The sequence below is a fragment of the Schistocerca nitens genome, chromosome 8 (genome assembly GCF_023898315.1).
Source record: "Schistocerca nitens isolate TAMUIC-IGC-003100 chromosome 8, iqSchNite1.1, whole genome shotgun sequence".
Taxonomy (NCBI): Eukaryota; Metazoa; Arthropoda; class Insecta; order Orthoptera; family Acrididae; genus Schistocerca; species Schistocerca nitens.
Genome location: NC_064621.1, coordinates 75,574,405 through 75,601,642, shown reverse-complemented (window position 1 = coordinate 75,601,642; position 27,238 = coordinate 75,574,405).

The window sequence follows — 27,238 nt, the reverse complement described above, 5'->3', positions numbered from 1 at the left end:
GACTCACGCCCGGTACTCACAGCTTTACTTCTGCCAGTACCTCGTCTCCTACCTTCCAAACTTTACAGAAGCTCTCCTGCGAACCTGCAGAACTAGCACTCCTGAAAGAAAGGATATTGCGGAGACATGGCTTAGCCACAGCCTGGGGGATGTTTCCAGAATGAGATTTTCACTCTGCAGCGGAGTGTGCGCTGATATGAAACTTCCTGGCAGATTAAAACTGTGTGCCCGACCGAGACTCGAACTCGGGATCTTTGCCTTTCGCGGGCAAGTGCTCTACCAACTGAGCTACCGAAGCACGACTCACGCCCGGTACTCACAGCTTTACTTCTGCCAGTACCTCGCCTCCTACCTTCCAAACTTTACAGAAGCTCTCCTGCGAACCTGCAGAACTAGCACTCCTGAAAGAAAGGATATTGCGGAGACATGGCGTAGCCACAGCCTGGGGGATGTTTCCAGAATGAGATTTTCACTCTGCAGCGGAGTGTGCGCTGATATGAAACTTCCTGGCAGATTAAAACTGTGTGCCCGACCGAGACTCGAACTCGGGACCTTTGCCTTTCGCGGGCAAGTGCTCTACCAACTGAGCTACCGAAGCACGACTCACGCCCGGTACTCACAGCTTTACTTCTGCCAGTACCTCGTCTCCTACCTTCCAAACCTTACAGAAGCTCTCCTGCGAACCTGCAGAACTAGCACTCCTGAAAGAAAGGATATTGCGGGGACATGGCTTAGCCACAGCCTGGGGGATGTTTCCAGAATGAGATTTTCACTCTGCAGCGGAGTGTGCGCTGATATGAAACTTCCTGGCAGATTAAAACTGTGTGCCCGACCGAGACTCGAACTCGGGACCTTTGCCTTTCGCGGGCAAGTGCTCTACCAACTGAGCTACCGAAGCACGACTCACGCCCGGTACTCACAGCTTTACTTCTGCCAGTACCTCGTCTCCTACCTTCCAAACTTTACAGAAGCTCTCCTGCGAACCTGCAGAACTAGCACTCCTGAAAGAAAGGATATTGCGGAGACATGGCTTAGCCACAGCCTGGGGGATGTTTCCAGAATGAGATTTTCACTCTGCAGCGGAGTGTGCGCTGATATGAAACTTCCTGGCAGATTAAAACTGTGTGCCCGACCGAGACTCGAACTCGGGACCTTTGCCTTTCGCGGGCAAGTGCTCTACCAACTGAGCTACCGAAGCACGACTCACGCCCGGTACTCACAGCTTTACTTCTGCCAGTACCTCGTCTCCTACCTTCCAAACTTTACAGAAGCTCTCCTGCGAACCTGCAGAACTAGCACTCCTGAAAGAAAGGATATTGCGGAGACATGGCTTAGCCACAGCCTGGGGGATGTTTCCAGAATGAGATTTTCACTCTGCAGCGGAGTGTGCGCTGATATGAAACTTCCTGGCAGATTAAAACTGTGTGCCCGACCGAGACTCGAACTCGGGACCTTTGCCTTTCGCGGGCAAGTGCTCTACCAACTGAGCTACCGAAGCACGACTCACGCCCGGTACTCACAGCTTTACTTCTGCCAGTACCTCGCCTCCTACCTTCCAAACTTTACAGAAGCTCTCCTGCGAACCTGCAGAACTAGCACTCCTGAAAGAAAGGATATTGCGGAGACATGGCGTAGCCACAGCCTGGGGGATGTTTCCAGAATGAGATTTTCACTCTGCAGCGGAATGTGCGCTGATATGAAACTTCCTGGCAGATTAAAACTGTGTGCCCGACCGAGACTCGAACTCGGGACCTTTGCCTTTCGCGGGCAAGTGCTCTACCAACTGAGCTACCGAAGCACGACTCACGCCCGGTACTCACAGCTTTACTTCTGCCAGTACCTCGTCTCCTACCTTCCAAACCTTACAGAAGCTCTCCTGCGAACCTGCAGAACTAGCACTCCTGAAAGAAAGGATATTGCGGGGACATGGCTTAGCCACAGCCTGGGGGATGTTTCCAGAATGAGATTTTCACTCTGCAGCGGAGTGTGCGCTGATATGAAACTTCCTGGCAGATTAAAACTGTGTGCCCGACCGAGACTCGAACTCGGGACCTTTGCCTTTCGCGGGCAAGTGCTCTACCAACTGAGCTACCGAAGCACGACTCACGCCCGGTACTCACAGCTTTACTTCTGCCAGTACCTCGTCTCCTACCTTCCAAACTTTACAGAAGCTCTCCTGCGAACCTGCAGAACTAGCACTCCTGAAAGAAAGGATATTGCGGAGACATGGCTTAGCCACAGCCTGGGGGATGTTTCCAGAATGAGATTTTCACTCTGCAGCGGAGTGTGCGCTGATATGAAACTTCCTGGCAGATTAAAACTGTGTGCCCGACCGAGACTCGAACTCGGGACCTTTGCCTTTCGCGGGCAAGTGCTCTACCAACTGAGCTACCGAAGCACGACTCACGCCCGGTACTCACAGCTTTACTTCTGCCAGTACCTCGTCTCCTACCTTCCAAACTTTACAGAAGCTCTCCTGCGAACCTGCAGAACTAGCACTCCTGAAAGAAAGGATATTGCGGAGACATGGCTTAGCCACAGCCTGGGGGATGTTTCCAGAATGAGATTTTCACTCTGCAGCGGAGTGTGCGCTGATATGAAACTTCCTGGCAGATTAAAACTGTGTGCCCGACCGAGACTCGAACTCGGGACCTTTGCCTTTCGCGGGCAAGTGCTCTACCAACTGAGCTACCGAAGCACGACTCACGCCCGGTACTCACAGCTTTACTTCTGCCAGTACCTCGTCTCCTACCTTCCAAACTTTACAGAAGCTCTCCTGCGAACCTGCAGAACTAGCACTCCTGAAAGAAAGGATATTGCGGAGACATGGCTTAGCCACAGCCTGGGGGATGTTTCCAGAATGAGATTTTCACTCTGCAGCGGAGTGTGCGCTGATATGAAACTTCCTGGCAGATTAAAACTGTGTGCCCGACCGAGACTCGAACTCGGGACCTTTGCCTTTCGCGGGCAAGTGCTCTACCAACTGAGCTACCGAAGCACGACTCACGCCCGGTACTCACAGCTTTACTTCTGCCAGTACCTCGTCTCCTACCTTCCAAACTTTACAGAAACTCTCCTGCGAACCTGCAGAACTAGCACTCCTGAAAGAAAGGATATTGCGGAGACATGGCTTAGCCACAGCCTGGGGGATGTTTCCAGAATGAGATTTTCACTCTGCAGCGGAGTGTGCGCTGATATGAAACTTCCTGGCAGATTAAAACTGTGTGCCCGACCGAGACTCGAACTCGGGACCTTTGCCTTTCGCGGGCAAGTGCTCTACCAACTGAGCTACCGAAGCACGACTCACGCCCGGTACTCACAGCTTTACTTCTGCCAGTACCTCGTCTCCTACCTTCCAAACTTTACAGAAGCTCTCCTGCGAACCTGCAGAACTAGCACTCCTGAAAGAAAGGATATTGCGGAGACATGGCTTAGCCACAGCCTGGGGGATGTTTCCAGAATGAGATTTTCACTCTGCAGCGGAGTGTGCGCTGATATGAAACTTCCTGGCAGATTAAAACTGTGTGCCCGACCGAGACTCGAACTCGGGACCTTTGCCTTTCGCGGGCAAGTGCTCTACCAACTGAGCTACCGAAGCACGACTCACGCCCGGTACTCACAGCTTTACTTCTGCCAGTACCTCGTCTCCTACCTTCCAAACCTTACAGAAGCTCTCCTGCGAACCTGCAGAACTAGCACTCCTGAAAGAAAGGATATTGCGGGGACATGGCTTAGCCACAGCCTGGGGGATGTTTCCAGAATGAGATTTTCACTCTGCAGCGGAGTGTGCGCTGATATGAAACTTCCTGGCAGATTAAAACTGTGTGCCCGACCGAGACTCGAACTCGGGACCTTTGCCTTTCGCGGGCAAGTGCTCTACCAACTGAGCTACCGAAGCACGACTCACGCCCGGTACTCACAGCTTTACTTCTGCCAGTACCTCGTCTCCTACCTTCCAAACTTTACAGAAGCTCTCCTGCGAACCTGCAGAACTAGCACTCCTGAAAGAAAGGATATTGCGGAGACATGGCTTAGCCACAGCCTGGGGGATGTTTCCAGAATGAGATTTTCACTCTGCAGCGGAGTGTGCGCTGATATGAAACTTCCTGGCAGATTAAAACTGTGTGCCCGACCGAGACTCGAACTCGGGACCTTTGCCTTTCGCGGGCAAGTGCTCTACCAACTGAGCTACCGAAGCACGACTCACGCCCGGTACTCACAGCTTTACTTCTGCCAGTACCTCGTCTCCTACCTTCCAAACTTTACAGAAGCTCTCCTGCGAACCTGCAGAACTAGCACTCCTGAAAGAAAGGATATTGCGGAGACATGGCTTAGCCACAGCCTGGGGGATGTTTCCAGAATGAGATTTTCACTCTGCAGCGGAGTGTGCGCTGATATGAAACTTCCTGGCAGAAGATAACTGTGTGCCCGACCGAGACTCGAACTCGGGACCTTTGCCTTTCGCGGGCAAGTGCTCTACCAACTGAGCTACCGAAGCACGACTCACGCCCGGTACTCACAGCTTTACTTCTGCCAGTACCTCGTCTCCTACCTTCCAAACTTTACAGAAGCTCTCCTGCGAACCTGCAGAACTAGCTCTCCTGAAAGAAAGGATATTGCGGAGACATGGCTTAGCCACAGCCTGGGGGATGTTTCCAGAATGAGATTTTCACTCTGCAGCGGAGTGTGCGCTGATATGAAACTTCCTGGCAGATTAAAACTGTGTGCCCGACCGAGACTCGAACTCGGGACCTTTGCCTTTCGCGGGCAAGTGCTCTACCAACTGAGCTACCGAAGCACGACTCACGCCCGGTACTCACAGCTTTACTTCTGCCAGTACCTCGTCTCCTACCTTCCAAACTTTACAGAAGCTCTCCTGCGAACCTGCAGAACTAGCACTCCTGAAAGAAAGGATATTGCGGAGACATGGCTTAGCCACAGCCTGGGGGATGTTTCCAGAATGAGATTTTCACTCTGCAGCGGAGTGTGCGCTGATATGAAACTTCCTGGCAGATTAAAACTGTGTGCCCGACCGAGACTCGAACTCGGGACCTTTGCCTTTCGCGGGCAAGTGCTCTACCAACTGAGCTACCGAAGCACGACTCACGCCCGGTACTCACAGCTTTACTTCTGCCAGTACCTCGTCTCCTACCTTCCAAACTTTACAGAAGCTCTCCTGCGAACCTGCAGAACTAGCACTCCTGAAAGAAAGGATATTGCGGAGACATGGCTTAGCCACAGCCTGGGGGATGTTTCCAGAATGAGATTTTCACTCTGCAGCGGAGTGTGCGCTGATATGAAACTTCCTGGCAGATTAAAACTGTGTGCCCGACCGAGACTCGAACTCGGGACCTTTGCCTTTCGCGGGCAAGTGCTCTACCAACTGAGCTACCGAAGCACGACTCACGCCCGGTACTCACAGCTTTACTTCTGCCAGTACCTCGTCTCCTACCTTCCAAACTTTACAGAAGCTCTCCTGCGAACCTGCAGAACTAGCACTCCTGAAAGAAAGGATATTGCGGAGACATGGCTTAGCCACAGCCTGGGGGATGTTTCCAGAATGAGATTTTCACTCTGCAGCGGAGTGTGCGCTGATATGAAACTTCCTGGCAGATTAAAACTGTGTGCCCGACCGAGACTCGAACTCGGGACCTTTGCCTTTCGCGGGCAAGTGCTCTACCAACTGAGCTACCGAAGCACGACTCACGCCCGGTACTCACAGCTTTACTTCTGCCAGTACCTCGTCTCCTACCTTCCAAACTTTACAGAAGCTCTCCTGCGAACCTGCAGAACTAGCACTCCTGAAAGAAAGGATATTGCGGAGACATGGCTTAGCCACAGCCTGGGGGATGTTTCCAGAATGAGATTTTCACTCTGCAGCGGAGTGTGCGCTGATATGAAACTTCCTGGCAGATTAAAACTGTGTGCCCGACCGAGACTCGAACTCGGGACCTTTGCCTTTCGCGGGCAAGTGCTCTACCAACTGAGCTACCGAAGCACGACTCACGCCCGGTACTCACAGCTTTACTTCTGCCAGTACCTCGCCTCCTACCTTCCAAACTTTACAGAAGCTCTCCTGCGAACCTGCAGAACTAGCACTCCTGAAAGAAAGGATATTGCGGAGACATGGCGTAGCCACAGCCTGGGGGATGTTTCCAGAATGAGATTTTCACTCTGCAGCGGAGTGTGCGCTGATATGAAACTTCCTGGCAGATTAAAACTGTGTGCCCGACCGAGACTCGAACTCGGGACCTTTGCCTTTCGCGGGCAAGTGCTCTACCAACTGAGCTACCGAAGCACGACTCACGCCCGGTACTCACAGCTTTACTTCTGCCAGTACCTCGTCTCCTACCTTCCAAACCTTACAGAAGCTCTCCTGCGAACCTGCAGAACTAGCACTCCTGAAAGAAAGGATATTGCGGGGACATGGCTTAGCCACAGCCTGGGGGATGTTTCCAGAATGAGATTTTCACTCTGCAGCGGAGTGTGCGCTGATATGAAACTTCCTGGCAGATTAAAACTGTGTGCCCGACCGAGACTCGAACTCGGGACCTTTGCCTTTCGCGGGCAAGTGCTCTACCAACTGAGCTACCGAAGCACGACTCACGCCCGGTACTCACAGCTTTACTTCTGCCAGTACCTCGTCTCCTACCTTCCAAACTTTACAGAAGCTCTCCTGCGAACCTGCAGAACTAGCACTCCTGAAAGAAAGGATATTGCGGAGACATGGCTTAGCCACAGCCTGGGGGATGTTTCCAGAATGAGATTTTCACTCTGCAGCGGAGTGTGCGCTGATATGAAACTTCCTGGCAGATTAAAACTGTGTGCCCGACCGAGACTCGAACTCGGGACCTTTGCCTTTCGCGGGCAAGTGCTCTACCAACTGAGCTACCGAAGCACGACTCACGCCCGGTACTCACAGCTTTACTTCTGCCAGTACCTCGTCTCCTACCTTCCAAACTTTACAGAAGCTCTCCTGCGAACCTGCAGAACTAGCACTCCTGAAAGAAAGGATATTGCGGAGACATGGCTTAGCCACAGCCTGGGGGATGTTTCCAGAATGAGATTTTCACTCTGCAGCGGAGTGTGCGCTGATATGAAACTTCCTGGCAGATTAAAACTGTGTGCCCGACCGAGACTCGAACTCGGGACCTTTGCCTTTCGCGGGCAAGTGCTCTACCAACTGAGCTACCGAAGCACGACTCACGCCCGGTACTCACAGCTTTACTTCTGCCAGTACCTCGCCTCCTACCTTCCAAACTTTACAGAAGCTCTCCTGCGAACCTGCAGAACTAGCACTCCTGAAAGAAAGGATATTGCGGAGACATGGCGTAGCCACAGCCTGGGGGATGTTTCCAGAATGAGATTTTCACTCTGCAGCGGAATGTGCGCTGATATGAAACTTCCTGGCAGATTAAAACTGTGTGCCCGACCGAGACTCGAACTCGGGACCTTTGCCTTTCGCGGGCAAGTGCTCTACCAACTGAGCTACCGAAGCACGACTCACGCCCGGTACTCACAGCTTTACTTCTGCCAGTACCTCGTCTCCTACCTTCCAAACCTTACAGAAGCTCTCCTGCGAACCTGCAGAACTAGCACTCCTGAAAGAAAGGATATTGCGGGGACATGGCTTAGCCACAGCCTGGGGGATGTTTCCAGAATGAGATTTTCACTCTGCAGCGGAGTGTGCGCTGATATGAAACTTCCTGGCAGATTAAAACTGTGTGCCCGACCGAGACTCGAACTCGGGACCTTTGCCTTTCGCGGGCAAGTGCTCTACCAACTGAGCTACCGAAGCACGACTCACGCCCGGTACTCACAGCTTTACTTCTGCCAGTACCTCGTCTCCTACCTTCCAAACTTTACAGAAGCTCTCCTGCGAACCTGCAGAACTAGCACTCCTGAAAGAAAGGATATTGCGGAGACATGGCTTAGCCACAGCCTGGGGGATGTTTCCAGAATGAGATTTTCACTCTGCAGCGGAGTGTGCGCTGATATGAAACTTCCTGGCAGATTAAAACTGTGTGCCCGACCGAGACTCGAACTCGGGACCTTTGCCTTTCGCGGGCAAGTGCTCTACCAACTGAGCTACCGAAGCACGACTCACGCCCGGTACTCACAGCTTTACTTCTGCCAGTACCTCGTCTCCTACCTTCCAAACCTTACAGAAGCTCTCCTGCGAACCTGCAGAACTAGCACTCCTGAAAGAAAGGATATTGCGGGGACATGGCTTAGCCACAGCCTGGGGGATGTTTCCAGAATGAGATTTTCACTCTGCAGCGGAGTGTGCGCTGATATGAAACTTCCTGGCAGATTAAAACTGTGTGCCCGACCGAGACTCGAACTCGGGACCTTTGCCTTTCGCGGGCAAGTGCTCTACCAACTGAGCTACCGAAGCACGACTCACGCCCGGTACTCACAGCTTTACTTCTGCCAGTACCTCGTCTCCTACCTTCCAAACTTTACAGAAGCTCTCCTGCGAACCTGCAGAACTAGCACTCCTGAAAGAAAGGATATTGCGGAGACATGGCTTAGCCACAGCCTGGGGGATGTTTCCAGAATGAGATTTTCACTCTGCAGCGGAGTGTGCGCTGATATGAAACTTCCTGGCAGATTAAAACTGTGTGCCCGACCGAGACTCGAACTCGGGACCTTTGCCTTTCGCGGGCAAGTGCTCTACCAACTGAGCTACCGAAGCACGACTCACGCCCGGTACTCACAGCTTTACTTCTGCCAGTACCTCGTCTCCTACCTTCCAAACTTTACAGAAGCTCTCCTGCGAACCTGCAGAACTAGCACTCCTGAAAGAAAGGATATTGCGGAGACATGGCTTAGCCACAGCCTGGGGGATGTTTCCAGAATGAGATTTTCACTCTGCAGCGGAGTGTGCGCTGATATGAAACTTCCTGGCAGATTAAAACTGTGTGCCCGACCGAGACTCGAACTCGGGACCTTTGCCTTTCGCGGGCAAGTGCTCTACCAACTGAGCTACCGAAGCACGACTCACGCCCGGTACTCACAGCTTTACTTCTGCCAGTACCTCGTCTCCTACCTTCCAAACTTTACAGAAACTCTCCTGCGAACCTGCAGAACTAGCACTCCTGAAAGAAAGGATATTGCGGAGACATGGCTTAGCCACAGCCTGGGGGATGTTTCCAGAATGAGATTTTCACTCTGCAGCGGAGTGTGCGCTGATATGAAACTTCCTGGCAGATTAAAACTGTGTGCCCGACCGAGACTCGAACTCGGGACCTTTGCCTTTCGCGGGCAAGTGCTCTACCAACTGAGCTACCGAAGCACGACTCACGCCCGGTACTCACAGCTTTACTTCTGCCAGTACCTCGTCTCCTACCTTCCAAACTTTACAGAAGCTCTCCTGCGAACCTGCAGAACTAGCACTCCTGAAAGAAAGGATATTGCGGAGACATGGCTTAGCCACAGCCTGGGGGATGTTTCCAGAATGAGATTTTCACTCTGCAGCGGAGTGTGCGCTGATATGAAACTTCCTGGCAGATTAAAACTGTGTGCCCGACCGAGACTCGAACTCGGGACCTTTGCCTTTCGCGGGCAAGTGCTCTACCAACTGAGCTACCGAAGCACGACTCACGCCCGGTACTCACAGCTTTACTTCTGCCAGTACCTCGTCTCCTACCTTCCAAACCTTACAGAAGCTCTCCTGCGAACCTGCAGAACTAGCACTCCTGAAAGAAAGGATATTGCGGGGACATGGCTTAGCCACAGCCTGGGGGATGTTTCCAGAATGAGATTTTCACTCTGCAGCGGAGTGTGCGCTGATATGAAACTTCCTGGCAGATTAAAACTGTGTGCCCGACCGAGACTCGAACTCGGGACCTTTGCCTTTCGCGGGCAAGTGCTCTACCAACTGAGCTACCGAAGCACGACTCACGCCCGGTACTCACAGCTTTACTTCTGCCAGTACCTCGTCTCCTACCTTCCAAACTTTACAGAAGCTCTCCTGCGAACCTGCAGAACTAGCACTCCTGAAAGAAAGGATATTGCGGAGACATGGCTTAGCCACAGCCTGGGGGATGTTTCCAGAATGAGATTTTCACTCTGCAGCGGAGTGTGCGCTGATATGAAACTTCCTGGCAGATTAAAACTGTGTGCCCGACCGAGACTCGAACTCGGGACCTTTGCCTTTCGCGGGCAAGTGCTCTACCAACTGAGCTACCGAAGCACGACTCACGCCCGGTACTCACAGCTTTACTTCTGCCAGTACCTCGTCTCCTACCTTCCAAACTTTACAGAAGCTCTCCTGCGAACCTGCAGAACTAGCACTCCTGAAAGAAAGGATATTGCGGAGACATGGCTTAGCCACAGCCTGGGGGATGTTTCCAGAATGAGATTTTCACTCTGCAGCGGAGTGTGCGCTGATATGAAACTTCCTGGCAGAAGATAACTGTGTGCCCGACCGAGACTCGAACTCGGGACCTTTGCCTTTCGCGGGCAAGTGCTCTACCAACTGAGCTACCGAAGCACGACTCACGCCCGGTACTCACAGCTTTACTTCTGCCAGTACCTCGTCTCCTACCTTCCAAACTTTACAGAAGCTCTCCTGCGAACCTGCAGAACTAGCTCTCCTGAAAGAAAGGATATTGCGGAGACATGGCTTAGCCACAGCCTGGGGGATGTTTCCAGAATGAGATTTTCACTCTGCAGCGGAGTGTGCGCTGATATGAAACTTCCTGGCAGATTAAAACTGTGTGCCCGACCGAGACTCGAACTCGGGACCTTTGCCTTTCGCGGGCAAGTGCTCTACCAACTGAGCTACCGAAGCACGACTCACGCCCGGTACTCACAGCTTTACTTCTGCCAGTACCTCGTCTCCTACCTTCCAAACTTTACAGAAGCTCTCCTGCGAACCTGCAGAACTAGCACTCCTGAAAGAAAGGATATTGCGGAGACATGGCTTAGCCACAGCCTGGGGGATGTTTCCAGAATGAGATTTTCACTCTGCAGCGGAGTGTGCGCTGATATGAAACTTCCTGGCAGATTAAAACTGTGTGCCCGACCGAGACTCGAACTCGGGACCTTTGCCTTTCGCGGGCAAGTGCTCTACCAACTGAGCTACCGAAGCACGACTCACGCCCGGTACTCACAGCTTTACTTCTGCCAGTACCTCGTCTCCTACCTTCCAAACTTTACAGAAGCTCTCCTGCGAACCTGCAGAACTAGCACTCCTGAAAGAAAGGATATTGCGGAGACATGGCTTAGCCACAGCCTGGGGGATGTTTCCAGAATGAGATTTTCACTCTGCAGCGGAGTGTGCGCTGATATGAAACTTCCTGGCAGATTAAAACTGTGTGCCCGACCGAGACTCGAACTCGGGACCTTTGCCTTTCGCGGGCAAGTGCTCTACCAACTGAGCTACCGAAGCACGACTCACGCCCGGTACTCACAGCTTTACTTCTGCCAGTACCTCGTCTCCTACCTTCCAAACTTTACAGAAGCTCTCCTGCGAACCTGCAGAACTAGCACTCCTGAAAGAAAGGATATTGCGGAGACATGGCTTAGCCACAGCCTGGGGGATGTTTCCAGAATGAGATTTTCACTCTGCAGCGGAGTGTGCGCTGATATGAAACTTCCTGGCAGATTAAAACTGTGTGCCCGACCGAGACTCGAACTCGGGACCTTTGCCTTTCGCGGGCAAGTGCTCTACCAACTGAGCTACCGAAGCACGACTCACGCCCGGTACTCACAGCTTTACTTCTGCCAGTACCTCGTCTCCTACCTTCCAAACTTTACAGAAGCTCTCCTGCGAACCTGCAGAACTAGCACTCCTGAAAGAAAGGATATTGCGGAGACATGGCTTAGCCACAGCCTGGGGGATGTTTCCAGAATGAGATTTTCACTCTGCAGCGGAGTGTGCGCTGATATGAAACTTCCTGGCAGATTAAAACTGTGTGCCCGACCGAGACTCGAACTCGGGACCTTTGCCTTTCGCGGGCAAGTGCTCTACCAACTGAGCTACCGAAGCACGACTCACGCCCGGTACTCACAGCTTTACTTCTGCCAGTACCTCGTCTCCTACCTTCCAAACTTTACAGAAGCTCTCCTGCGAACCTGCAGAACTAGCACTCCTGAAAGAAAGGATATTGCGGAGACATGGCTTAGCCACAGCCTGGGGGATGTTTCCAGAATGAGATTTTCACTCTGCAGCGGAGTGTGCGCTGATATGAAACTTCCTGGCAGATTAAAACTGTGTGCCCGACCGAGACTCGAACTCGGGACCTTTGCCTTTCGCGGGCAAGTGCTCTACCAACTGAGCTACCGAAGCACGACTCACGCCCGGTACTCACAGCTTTACTTCTGCCAGTACCTCGTCTCCTACCTTCCAAACTTTACAGAAACTCTCCTGCGAACCTGCAGAACTAGCACTCCTGAAAGAAAGGAATTGCGGAGACATGGCTTAGCCACAGCCTGGGGGATGTTTCCAGAATGAGATTTTCACTCTGCAGCGGAGTGTGCGCTGATATGAAACTTCCTGGCAGATTAAAACTGTGTGCCCGACCGAGACTCGAACTCGGGACCTTTGCCTTTCGCGGGCAAGTGCTCTACCAACTGAGCTACCGAAGCACGACTCACGCCCGGTACTCACAGCTTTACTTCTGCCAGTACCTCGTCTCCTACCTTCCAAACTTTACAGAAGCTCTCCTGCGAACCTGCAGAACTAGCACTCCTGAAAGAAAGGATATTGCGGAGACATGGCTTAGCCACAGCCTGGGGGATGTTTCCAGAATGAGATTTTCACTCTGCAGCGGAGTGTGCGCTGATATGAAACTTCCTGGCAGATTAAAACTGTGTGCCCGACCGAGACTCGAACTCGGGACCTTTGCCTTTCGCGGGCAAGTGCTCTACCAACTGAGCTACCGAAGCACGACTCACGCCCGGTACTCACAGCTTTACTTCTGCCAGTACCTCGTCTCCTACCTTCCAAACTTTACAGAAGCTCTCCTGCGAACCTGCAGAACTAGCACTCCTGAAAGAAAGGATATTGCGGAGACATGGCTTAGCCACAGCCTGGGGGATGTTTCCAGAATGAGATTTTCACTCTGCAGCGGAGTGTGCGCTGATATGAAACTTCCTGGCAGATTAAAACTGTGTGCCCGACCGAGACTCGAACTCGGGACCTTTGCCTTTCGCGGGCAAGTGCTCTACCAACTGAGCTACCGAAGCACGACTCACGCCCGGTACTCACAGCTTTACTTCTGCCAGTACCTCGTCTCCTACCTTCCAAACTTTACAGAAGCTCTCCTGCGAACCTGCAGAACTAGCACTCCTGAAAGAAAGGATATTGCGGAGACATGGCTTAGCCACAGCCTGGGGGATGTTTCCAGAATGAGATTTTCACTCTGCAGCGGAGTGTGCGCTGATATGAAACTTCCTGGCAGATTAAAACTGTGTGCCCGACCGAGACTCGAACTCGGGACCTTTGCCTTTCGCGGGCAAGTGCTCTACCAACTGAGCTACCGAAGCACGACTCACGCCCGGTACTCACAGCTTTACTTCTGCCAGTACCTCGTCTCCTACCTTCCAAACTTTACAGAAGCTCTCCTGCGAACCTGCAGAACTAGCACTCCTGAAAGAAAGGATATTGCGGAGACATGGCTTAGCCACAGCCTGGGGGATGTTTACAGAATGAGATTTTCACTCTGCAGCGGAGTGTGCGCTGATATGAAACTTCCTGGCAGATTAAAACTGTGTGCCCGACCGAGACTCGAACTCGGGACCTTTGCCTTTCGCGGGCAAGTGCTCTACCAACTGAGCTACCGAAGCACGACTCACGCCCGGTACTCACAGCTTTACTTCTGCCAGTACCTCGTCTCCTACCTTCCAAACTTTACAGAAGCTCTCCTGCGAACCTGCAGAACTAGCACTCCTGAAAGAAAGGATATTGCGGAGACATGGCTTAGCCACAGCCTGGGGGATGTTTCCAGAATGAGATTTTCACTCTGCAGCGGAGTGTGCGCTGATACGAAACTTCCTGGCAGATTAAAACTGTGTGCCCGACCGAGACTCGAACTCGGGACCTTTGCCTTTCGCGGGCAAGTGCTCTACCAACTGAGCTACCGAAGCACGACTCACGCCCGGTACTCACAGCTTTACTTCTGCCAGTACCTCGTCTCCTACCTTCCAAACTTTACAGAAGCTCTCCTGCGAACCTGCAGAACTAGCACTCCTGAAAGAAAGGATATTGATGAGACATGGCTTAGCCACAGCCTGGGGGATGTTTCCAGAATGAGATTTTCACTCTGCAGCGGAGTGTGCGCTGATATGAAACTTCCTGGCAGATTAAAACTGTGTGCCCGACCGAGACTCGAACTCGGGACCTTTGCCTTTCGCGGGCAAGTGCTCTACCAACTGAGCTACCGAAGCACGACTCACGCCCGGTACTCACAGCTTTACTTCTGCCAGTACCTCGTCTCCTACCTTCCAAACTTTACAGAAGCTCTCCTGCGAACCTGCAGAACTAGCACTCCTGAAAGAAAGGATATTGCGGAGACATGGCTTAGCCACAGCCTGGGGGATGTTTCCAGAATGAGATTTTCACTCTGCAGCGGAGTGTGCGCTGATATGAAACTTCCTGGCAGATTAAAACTGTGTGCCCGACCGAGACTCGAACTCGGGACCTTTGCCTTTCGCGGGCAAGTGCTCTACCAACTGAGCTACCGAAGCACGACTCACGCCCGGTACTCACAGCTTTACTTCTGCCAGTACCTCGTCTCCTACCTTCCAAACTTTACAGAAGCTCTCCTGCGAACCTGCAGAACTAGCACTCCTGAAAGAAAGGATATTGCGGAGACATGGCTTAGCCACAGCCTGGGGGATGTTTCCAGAATGAGATTTTCACTCTGCAGCGGAGTGTGCGCTGATATGAAACTTCCTGGCAGATTAAAACTGTGTGCCCGACCGAGACTCGAACTCGGGACCTTTGCCTTTCGCGGGCAAGTGCTCTACCAACTGAGCTACCGAAGCACGACTCACGCCCGGTACTCACAGCTTTACTTCTGCCAGTACCTCGTCTCCTACCTTCCAAACTTTACAGAAGCTCTCCTGCGAACCTGCAGAACTAGCACTCCTGAAAGAAAGGATATTGCGGAGACATGGCTTAGCCACAGCCTGGGGGATGTTTCCAGAATGAGATTTTCACTCTGCAGCGGAGTGTGCGCTGATATGAAACTTCCTGGCAGATTAAAACTGTGTGCCCGACCGAGACTCGAACTCGGGACCTTTGCCTTTCGCGGGCAAGTGCTCTACCAACTGAGCTACCGAAGCACGACTCAAGCCCGGTACTCACAGCTGTGAGTCGTGCTTCGGTAGCTCAGTTGGTAGAGCACTTGCCCGCGAAAGGCAAAGGTCCCGAGTTCGAGTCTCGGTCGGGCACACAGTTTTAATCTGCCAGGAAGTTTCATATCAGCGCACACTCCGCTGCAGAGTGAAAATCTCATTCTGGAAACATCCCCCAGGCTGTGGCTAAGCCATGTCTCCGCAATATCCTTTCTTTCAGGAGTGCTAGTTCTGCAGGTTCGCAGGAGAGCTTCTGTAAAGTTTGGAAGGTAGGAGACGAGGTACTGGCAGAAGTAAAGCTGTGAGTACCGGGCGTGAGTCGTGCTTCGGTAGCTCAGTTGGTAGAGCACTTGCCCGCGAAAGGCAAAGGTCCCGAGTTCGAGTCTCGGTCGGGCACACAGTTTTAATCTGCCAGGAAGTTTCATATCAGCGCACACTCCGCTGCAGAGTGAAAATCTCATTCTGGAAACATCCCCCAGGCTGTGGCTAAGCCATGTCTCCGCAATATCCTTTCTTTCAGGAGTGCTAGTTCTGCAGGTTCGCAGGAGAGCTTCTGTAAAGTTTGGAAGGTAGGAGACTAGGTACTGGCAGAAGTAAAGCTGTGAGTACCGGGCGTGAGTCGTGCTTCGGTAGCTCAGTTGGTAGAGCACTTGCCCGCGAAAGGCAAAGGTCCCGAGTTCGAGTCTCGGTCGGGCACACAGTTTTAATCTGCCAGGAAGTTTCATATCAGCGCACACTCCGCTGCAGAGTGAAAATCTCATTCTGGAAACATCCCCCAGGCTGTGGCTAAGCCATGTCTCCGCAATATCCTTTCTTTCAGGAGTGCTAGTTCTGCAGGTTCGCAGGAGAGCTTCTGTAAAGTTTGGAAGGTAGGAGACGAGGTACTGGCAGAAGTAAAGCTGTGAGTACCGGGCGTGAGTCGTGCTTCGGTAGCTCAGTTGGTAGAGCACTTGCCCGCGAAAGGCAAAGGTCCCGAGTTCGAGTCTCGGTCGGGCACACAGTTTTAATCTGCCAGGAAGTTTCATATCAGCGCACACTCCGCTGCAGAGTGAAAATCTCATTCTGGAAACATCCCCCAGGCTGTGGCTAAGCCATGTCTCCGCAATATCCTTTCTTTCAGGAGTGCTAGTTCTGCAGGTTCGCAGGAGAGCTTCTGTAAAGTTTGGAAGGTAGGAGACGAGGTACTGGCAGAAGTAAAGCTGTGAGTACCGGGCGTGAGTCATGCTTCGGTAGCTCAGTTGGTAGAGCACTTGCCCGCGAAAGGCAAAGGTCCCGAGTTCGAGTCTCGGTCGGGCACACAGTTTTAATCTGCCAGGAAGTTTCATATCAGCGCACACTCCGCTGCAGAGTGAAAATCTCATTCTGGAAACATCCCCCAGGCTGTGGCTAAGCCATGTCTCCGCAATATCCTTTCTTTCAGGAGTGCTAGTTCTGCAGGTTCGCAGGAGAGCTTCTGTAAAGTTTGGAAGGTAGGAGACGAGGTACTGGCAGAAGTAAAGCTGTGAGTACCGGGCGTGAGTCATGCTTCGGTAGCTCAGTTGGTAGAGCACTTGCCCGCGAAAGGCAAAGGTCCCGAGTTCGAGTCTCGGTCGGGCACACAGTTTTAATCTGCCAGGAAGTTTCATATCAGCGCACACTCCGCTGCAGAGTGAAAATCTCATTCTGGAAACATCCCCCAGGCTGTGGCTAAGCCATGTCTCCGCAATATCCTTTCTTTCAGGAGTGCTAGTTCTGCAGGTTCGCAGGAGAGCTTCTGTAAAGTTTGGAAGGTAGGAGACGAGGTACTGGCAGAAGTAAAGCTGTGAGTACCGGGCGTGAGTCGTGCTTCGGTAGCTCAGTTGGTAGAGCACTTGCCCGCGAAAGGCAAAGGTCCCGAGTTCGAGTCTCGGTCGGGCACACAGTTTTAATCTGCCAGGAAGTTTCATATCAGCGCACACTCCACTGCAGAGTGAAAATCTCATTCTGGAAACATCCCCCAGGCTGTGGCTAAGCCATGTCTCCGCAATATCCTTTCTTTCAGGAGTGCTAGTTCTGCAGGTTCGCAGGAGAGCTTCTGTAAAGTTTGGAAGGTAGGAGACGAGGTACTGGCAGAAGTAAAGCTGTGAGTACCGGGCGTGAGTCGTGCTTCGGTAGCTCAGTTGGTAGAGCACTTGCCCGCGAAAGGCAAAGGTCCCGAGTTCGAGTCTCGGTCGGGCACACAGTTTTAATCTGCCAGGAAGTTTCATATCAGCGCACACTCCGCTGCAGAGTGAAAATCTCATTCTGGAAACATCCCCCAGGCTGTGGCTAAGCCATGTCTCCGCAATATCCTTTCTTTCAGGAGTGCTAGTTCTGCAGGTTCGCAGGAGAGCTTCTGTAAAGTTTGGAAGGTAGGAGACGAGGTACTGGCAGAAGTAAAGCTGTGAGTACCGGGCGTGAGTCGTGCTTCGGTAGCTCAGTTGGTAGAGCACTTGCCCGCGAAAGGCAAAGGTCCCGAGTTCGAGTCTCGGTCGGGCACACAGTTTTAATCTGCCAGGAAGTTTCATATCAGCGCACACTCCGCTGCAGAGTGAAAATCTCATTCTGGAAACATCCCCCAGGCTGTGGCTAAGCCATGTCTCCGCAATATCCTTTCTTTCAGGAGTGCTAGTTCTGCAGGTTCGCAGGAGAGCTTCTGTAAAGTTTGGAAGGTAGGAGACGAGGTACTGGCAGAAGTAAAGCTGTGAGTACCGGGCGTGAGTCGTGCTTCGGTAGCTCAGTTGGTAGAGCACTTGCCCGCGAAAGGCAAAGGTCCCGAGTTCGAGTCTCGGTCGGGCACACAGTTTCAATCTGCCAGGAAGTTTCATATCAGCGCACACTCCGCTGCAGAGTGAAAATCTCATTCTGGAAACATCCCCCAGGCTGTGGCTAAGCCATGTCTCCGCAATATCCTTTCTTTCAGGAGTGCTAGTTCTGCAGGTTCGCAGGAGAGCTTCTGTAAAGTTTGGAAGGTAGGAGACGAGGTACTGGCAGAAGTAAAGCTGTGAGTACCGGGCGTGAGTCGTGCTTCGGTAGCTCAGTTGGTAGAGCACTTGCCCGCGAAAGGCAAAGGTCCCGAGTTCGAGTCTCGGTCGGGCACACAGTTTTAATCTGCCAGGAAGTTTCATATCAGCGCACACTCCGCTGCAGAGTGAAAATCTCATTCTGGAAACATCCCCCAGGCTGTGGCTAAGCCATGTCTCCGCAATATCCTTTCTTTCAGGAGTGCTAGTTCTGCAGGTTCGCAGGAGAGCTTCTGTAAAGTTTGGAAGGTAGGAGACGAGGTACTGGCAGAAGTAAAGCTGTGAGTACCGGGCGTGAGTCGTGCTTCGGTAGCTCAGTTGGTAGAGCACTTGCCCGCGAAAGGCAAAGGTCCCGAGTTCGAGTCTCGGTCGGGCACACAGTTTTAATCTGCCAGGAAGTTTCAATGAAAATCTTTGTCTCACGATGATGCTTATCAGTCTTTAGTAGTTCTTCCACTCTGCGAGGCATGCTCAGGATGAGAACATTAAACCTATTTTGGGGTGTGAGGTCGCTCTCCTAGATGACAGCCTCATTGAGGTCCTGAAGATTGTCAGGTGGATTCGGACGCTGTACAATGGCCACTTTCAACGGGTCTCATGCATGCTGAATCGCATTCATGTCTGGGGACTCTGACGGCCATTGCATTCGGTCGATGTTGCATCTTTGAAGATACCGAGACACTGCTAGAGTACGGTGCTGTCTTGCATTGTCACCGATTAGGTTGAAGTTGTCTACTTCACGGTTGTAGTGCATTACAATCGCTTGTATGACCATTTGGAGGTATCAGGGAATAGTCAAATTGTCATAACTGGGAATTAGAGGGGTCCGCCATCTCATCACTATTGGCGTCCAGAACGTTACACTTCCGCCTGCATGCGGATGGTCTTTCTGAACGCATCGGCGTTCTTGGTGTAGTCTACCGCTTCTCCAAACCCTAACACGTCTAATATCCCTTTCCTCGTCAGCAAACATGATATTGCTCCATTCTGCTTTGGTCCAATGTCGACGTCAAGAGCGCAGATCCTTCGATTGCGTCGGTTCCGTTGGTTCAGTGCAAAGCTTCTCATTGGTCTTCTGGAATAAAGACCACTCTGATGCAATCTTCTACGCACTGTTTGGTGTGGGATCCAAATCCCTGTTGCCCGGGAGAAGTCATTCCCAATATTTCTGAGCCACGCGGAGTGGCCGCGCGGTTTCAGGCGCCATGTCGCGGATTGCGCGGCCCCTCCCGCCGGAGTTTCGGGTCCTCTCTCGGGCATGGGTGCGTTTGTTGTTCTTAGCTTAAGTTATTTTAAGTAGTGTGTAAGTCTAGGGACCGTTGACCTCAGCACTTTGGTCCCTTAGGAATTCACACAAATACACTCCTGGAAATGGAAAAAAGAACACATTGACACCGGTGTGTCAGACCCACCATACTTGCTCCGGACACTGCGAGAGGGCTGTACAAGCAATGATCACACGCACGGCACAGCGGACACACCAGGAACCGCGGTGTTGGCCGTCGAATGGCGCTAGCTGCGCAGCATTTGTGCACCGCCGCCGTCAGTGTCAGCCAGTTTGCCGTGGCATACGGAGCTCCATCGCAGACTTTAACACTGGTAGCATGCCGCGACAGCGTGGACGTGAACCGTATGTGCAGCTGACGGACTTTGAGCGAGGGCGTATAGTGGGCATGCGGGAGGCCGGGTGGACGTACCGCCGAATTGCTCAACACGTGGGGCGTGAGGTCTCCACAGTACATCGATGTTGTCGCCAGTGGTCGGCGGAAGGTGCACGTGCCCGTCGACCTGGGACCGGACCGCAGCGACGCACGGATGCACGCCAAGACCGTAGGATCCTACGCAGTGCCGTAGGGGACCGCACCGCCACTTCCCAGCAAATTAGGGACACTGTTGCTCCTGGGGTATCGGCGAGGACCAGTCGCAACCGTCTCCATGAAGCTGGGCTACGGTCCCGCACACCGTTAGGCCGTCTTCCGCTCACGCCCCAACATCGTGCAGCCCGCCTCCAGTGGTGTCGCGACAGGCGTGAATGGAGGGACGAATGGAGACGTGTCGTCTTCAGCGATGAGAGTCGCTTCTGCCTTGGTGCCAATGATGGTCGTATGCGTGTTTGGCGCCGTGCAGGTGAGCGCCACAATCAGGACTGCATACGACCGAGGCACACAGGGCCAACACCCGGCATCATGGTGTGGGGAGCGATCTCCTACACTGGCCGTACACCACTGGTGATCGTCGAGGGGACACTGAATAGTGCACGGTACATCCAAACCGTCATCGAACCCATCGTTGTACCATTCCTAGACCGGCAAGGGAACTTGCTGTTCCAACAGGACAATGCACGTCCGCATGTATCCCGTGCCACCCAACGTGCTGTAGAAGGTGTAAGTCAACTACCCTGGCCAGCAAGATCTCCGGATCTGTCCCCCATTGAGCATGTTTGGGACTGGATGAAGCGTCGTCTCACGCGGTCTGCACGTCCAGCACGAACGCTGGTCCAACTGAGGCGCCAGGTGGAAATGTCATGGCAAGCCGTTCCACAGGACTACATCCAGCATCTCTACGATCGTCTCCATGGGAGAATAGCAGCCTGCATTGCTGCGAAAGGTGGATATACACTGTACTAGTGCCGACATTGTGCATGCTCTGTTGCCTGTGTCTATGTGCCTGTGGTTCTGTCAGTGTGATCATGTGATGTATCTGACCCCAGGAATGTGTTAATAAAGTTTCCCCTTCCTGGGACAATGAATTCACGGTGTTCTTATTTCAATTTCCAGGAGTGTATTTTTTCCAATATTTATGGAAGTTGACGTTGGGCGCCTGCTATCCGACGGTTGGGAGAAACGATGCTGCGTTGGTGTTGACATATGAGGATGACCACTGCGAGGTCTGTCGTCTACATTTCCCGTGTCTCTGTACTTTTTTCACGCCTTAGACATACTATTTTGAGTGACATGTAACTGATCGGCAACATCTTGCTGTGTATGACCTGCTGAAAGTAAAGCCTCTATCCTGACTATATCAAAGTGTTCTATGCCTCTATGTGGCATGTTACTGCAGTGCTAAACACAGTCTGGATGAAGGTGTTCTTGATACTAGCGGTGTGCCGCTACGGCAGCAGTATGTTTACATTACTGGGAAACGGCCAAAAAGCATCCCAGTAGTAAACACCGTCAAGCGTATGGGTTTGAACTGGATAACCTATGAAGTACGTAGGTCACTGAGATATCTAATATCGTATACAACATTTTACGACAGTATTCCAATCTTTTGTTGAGAAAAGGGCAACAAAGAATGCCAGTAGTAAACATCGTCCAGGATGTGGGCGTATGAAACGCATAGATCAATGAGACCTCTACTATCGTAGACAACATTTTAAGATAGTATTCTAAGCTTTTGTTGAGCAGTAGGTTTTAATGTAAGATATTTTGTTTCTGAATTCCACTTCTCCTAAACGAAATAGAAGATCAAGATAGCTTCATTACGTATTCATCTGTTGGAAGCGAGTTGCCTTTGCTTTGGTATTCTGACCCTGTTAGAAGTTCACCAGTCACTAATCGGCGTGTAAAATGGGTGAAATGGCTCCGAGCACTATGGGACTTAACTTCTAAGGTCATCAGTCCCCTAGAACTTAGAATTACTTAAACCTAACTAACCTAAGGACATCACACACATCCATACCCGAGGCAGAATTCGATCGTGCGACAGTCGCGGTCGCGCGGTTCCAGACTGTAGCGCCTAGAACCGCTCGGCCAGTCCGACCGGCAAATGGCGTGTAGTCCAACGTATGATCTTGGGCACTGTGCTATAATGGACACAAAATTTTATTTGTCAGTCAACCATTTTAGCTGTCAAAAAAGAGTTGAAGACAATGAAACAGCGGTAATGTGAATTATTGTGCGATACGTATATGATCCTGAATCCATAAATCGATGGTGAAAAGTGATCGATAGTAGAGAACGAAAAGCAGCAGCTGTCAGTGTACATTTGGGTGGAGCTAGTACCAGTTGTGATTTAGTATTCAAATGGTTCAAATGGCTCTGAGCACTATGGGACTCAACTTCTGAGGTCATTAGTCCCCTAGAACTTAGAACTACTTAAACCTAACTAACCTAAGGCCATCACACACATCCATGCCCGAGGCAGGATTCGAACCTGCGACCGTAGCGGTCTCGCGGTTCCAGACTGCAGCGCCTAGAACCGCGCAGCCACTTCGGCCGGCTGATTTAGTGTGAATTAAAAAACAGTTATTAAAGGAAATGAATACATCTGGCGATGGAATTATAGTGACACATTCGTGACGGTTTATTGTTGATGAATAAATCGTTTGAAGAGAAATAATTGCGAAATTACGTATTAACATTGACTGGACGACTAAAATAATTACTGATTGGGCTCAAGTGTAGGAAAGAGCTATCAAGTTAAGTACTTATATTGTTTAATTACTTTTGAGAAGAATGCTAACTGATAAGTAAAAGTTAATTTTTTACGAGAGACACGTTAAGTATCCTACTTTCGACAGAAGCGATTGAAGAACAGTTCTTAATTGCTGCTTTCCCCTCAGTTGTTGTCAGTCTTTTATTTATGCGGGTAGACCAGGAAATACGTTTATCATTCTGAATGTAATACACTGACGGAAAGAAATCGCGACACCAAAAAGGAGTTGGGTGACATAAACGAAAGTTGGTAGGATGATTCTACACCTGAAAGATTACGTCTATTCTAATTTCGCACCAGTCGCGTATGTGTGGCGCTAATAGCGCCGTCGTGAGGACGCGCATCAGCTTCGCTCTAAAAACGCTCTATAATGGTTGTGAGCGTTAGTTACCTTTGAGATTGGACATGGTGATTTGATGTTAGTCAACAATGGCTTTCAACGCGAGATTGCGTAATAGGCTACGAGAAGCTGGATGTTTCTTCTACGATACTGCACAAAGACTTGGTAGGAATATAGCCACTATTGATGGTTGACAGCGGTGGTCACTGGTCCTAACAAGACCGGTCTGTGTAAGGCCACGTGGCACTATCGATAGGGAAGACCATCCTCTTCGTCGTAAGTCTCGGGCGCATCGTAAAGCGTCTGCAGCAGCAATTGCAGCAGCAGCAGGCACCACGGTGACACTGCGAACTGTTACAAATTGGTTACTTCAAGGACAACTGCGAGCCAGACGCCCTGTCGGTTATGTTCCACTGACCCCAAACCATCACCATTTGCGGCTTCAACGGTGTCAAGCGAGATCTGGTTGGAGGGCAGGCTGGAGGTTTGTTGAGTTTTCTGATGAAAGCTGGTTCTGCCTCGGTGCCAGTGACACCCGTGCGTTATTTAGGAGGAGGTCAGATGAGTACCTCCAACCAACCTGTCTGTCGCGTAGACACAGTTTTTTTGTACACTTGGAGTTATGGTCTCGGGAGGGGGGGGGGGCGGTGGGTCCATATGACAGCAGGAGCACTTTCGTGGTTATCCTAGGTACTTGTACGTCAGTCTACTGACTCGACCTACTGAGCTGTAATTCATAAACAGCATTCCAGGGGTGTTTTTCAACAGGACAACGCTCGCCCGCATACCACTGTTGTAACCCAGCGTGCTCTACATAGTGTCGACCTATTGCTTTGGCCTGCTCGATCACCAGATCTGTTTCCAATCGAGCACGTATGGGACATCATTGGATGACCAACATCATCCGTCGCTGTATTGAGCGGCCAAGTGCAAGAAGCATGGAACTCCATCCCACAAATTTACATCCGGCACTTGTGGGACACAATGGATGCACGTTTGCAAGGCTGCATTCAACAGTCTACATCTGCATCTACATCCATACTCTGCAAAACACCGGGAAGTGCATGGCAGAGGGTACCTTGCATTGTACCAGTTATTAGGGTTTCTTCCCGTTCCATTCACGTATGGAGCATGGGAAGAGGATAGAATACCTCTGTGCGTGCTGTAATTATTCTAATCTTTTCCTCACGATCCCTGTGTCAGTAATACATGGGGGTTTAGTATATTCTTAAAGTCATCAATTAAAGCCAGTTCTAGAAACTCTGTTAATAGACTATGTCGGGATAGTTTACGTCTGTCTTCAAGAGTCTGTCAGTTCAGTTTATTCATCATCGCTGTGTCCGCCCTAGGTAGCTGAGCACGACAGATTGTCAATCCGAAGTGTCCGCGTTCGATTCCCGGCTGGGGCGGAGATTTTCTCCGTTCAGGGACTGGGTGTTGTGTTGTCCTAATCGTTATCATTTCATCCCCATCGACGCGAAAGTCGCCGAAGTGGCGTCAAATCCAAGGACTTGCACCTGGCGAACGGACTACCCGACGGAAGGCCCTAGTCACACGACATTTTATCATCACTGTAACACTCTCCCATGGGCCAAAGAAACCTATGACCATTCGTGCTGTTCTTCTCTGTATACGCTGAATATCTCCTGTTAGTCCTATATGGTATGAGTTCCATACACCTGAGCAATATTCTAGGATGGGTCGCAAGAGACTGATCTTCACTTCCCCTGTATTCTACCAATAAACCGAAGCCTACAACCTACTTTACCATAACTGCGCCTATGGAATATTTATGCAGCCTTCTTCAGACAGCATTTCATTACAGATAACTGCATCGTATACAAAAAGTCTGAGGTTACTATTAATATCGTCCGTAATGTCATTATTATACAACATGAACAGCAACAGTTAGAACACACTACCCTGGGGCACACGTGGAGTTACTTCTACATCTGACGATGACCTTCCATCGAAGATAACATGCTGTGTCCTCCCTACCAAAAAGTCCTCAATCCATTCATAAATTTCCTTTGATAGCCCATCTGATCGAACTTTTGCAATAAGCGTAGGTGCGGCACTAACTCGAATGCTTTTCGGAAATCAAGATGTACTGCATCTACCTGACTGCCTTGATCCAAAGCTTTCACAGCATATCATGTGGGAAAAGTGCGAGTTGGGTTTCACCTGATCGATGTTTTCGGAACTCATACTTATTGACTTGGAGAAGATAATTCTGTCGAAGATACCTCATTATATTTTGATGGTGTTAGGGCAGCAACCAGCCAAAAATTTTCTTTCAGTTTCTTTATTCAAAGGGCACCGTTACCGGTTTCGAATTGTTATGACTCATCTTCAGACGGTTTACACGCTTCCTTTATGACATGTTGTGTGTTTTTTACAAATTAATATTCCTAAAATATAAATAATACATAATTATAAACAAGCCACACACAGATGGTTGCGTTACAGATTTTCGTTGCATGTGACTTACGTGAAACGTCGGTTTGGAGTGTTTGTTTCCATAACATTCGTCCAACAGATGTAAATGCATTCCCACTGCATTCTTATTGATGCACACGTAAATTGTGCTCACTAAACACTTTAGATTTGTCACTGAGAAGATTTTTACCACGCACCACATGCTTTGATACATACAAAGAGCTTACAAACACATGAGTATCACAGATGTTATGATATATCGTAGCATTTGACGATGATATCCTATGTTTGGAAAGGATCATATATTCGTTTACGCAACTGTAATACCTTTTACACTAGTACAGAGACATTGAATTTTTGAGTTGATGTTTTTAAATTAATTATAAAGTTTTTTAACAGAACTGTATAGGTAAAATAGCATATTATTTAATTACATTTAGCATCATGAGAATTATAGTAAAATATAAATTTGCTACTTGATCTGCAGATAGGTGTACTAATATTATTTGCTTTTGAGGCTGGAAAGTAATTTTTGGAAATTTTTCAGGAAAGGGGTGTTAGCTAACTGTTTGTTCGTTAAGGATATAGTCTGGGGTGCTTTTGTGTGTGTGAGTGTGTGTGTGTGTGTGTGTGTGTGTGTGTGTGTGTGTGTGTGTATTTTTAATTCTTCTAATATATTCATCATAGTGGCTCCTTTTACTGCCAGATGCAAAATTTTTAAGTTGTCCTCAATGTTTCCCACTGAATGGTTTTCTTCAGCAATATGGGCTGCAAATGCTGATTTGCTCAGGTTACCAAGTCTTAAAGCATCAATATGTTCTTTGTATCTAATTTCAAAACTTGTGCCTGTCTGTCCAATGTAGAATATTGGGCATGTATCACATTTGAGTTTGCATATTCTTGATTTACGGTAGGGACTCTTAGAGGTATTTACACACCTTTTGTTGTAACTTATTGTTTGTCGAAAAGCTGATTGTGATATTTTTCTTCTTTTTAAATAAGTTTGCTGCTTGGTATGAAAGTGGGCCTATGTATGAGAGAGTAGCATATTTAGGTTTTGCTTCAGTGGCACACTGATTTGGCTTGAAGTGACTCCTGTGAAGTGGATCCGTGGTTTTTGTCTGCATTTTGTTGTGGAGTCTTTCTATTATTGTGGGTTTATATCCATTATTATGAGCAACTGTTTTAATTATATTGATTTCAGTTTGTTGGTCTGTGTCACTCATTGCTACTTTTTTTAATTCGGTGTAGCATCGTTCTGAAATATGCCATTTTTTTGTTGGCGGGGGTTGCAAGATGAGTTGCCAATACTGACATCTGTAGTGGTAGGTTTTTTGTAAATACTAAATTGATGTTTATTGCTACTATTGCAAGTTTTCAGGTCAAGAAAGTTAATGCTTTTATTAGTTTCATGTTCAACGGTGAATTTAATATTTTTGTGCATTTTGCTTAGATCTGTTGCTAATGTATCTATTTCATTATTATATAATTATATAATTAAAACTATATTATTTTAGCTATACAGTTCTATAAAAAAACCTTATAATTAATTTAAAAATATCAGCTCAAAAATACAATGTCTCTGTACTAGTGTAAAAGGCATTACAGTTGCGTAAATGAATATATGATCCTTTCCAAACATAGGATATCATCGTCAAATGTTAGGATATATCATAGCATCTGTGATACTCAT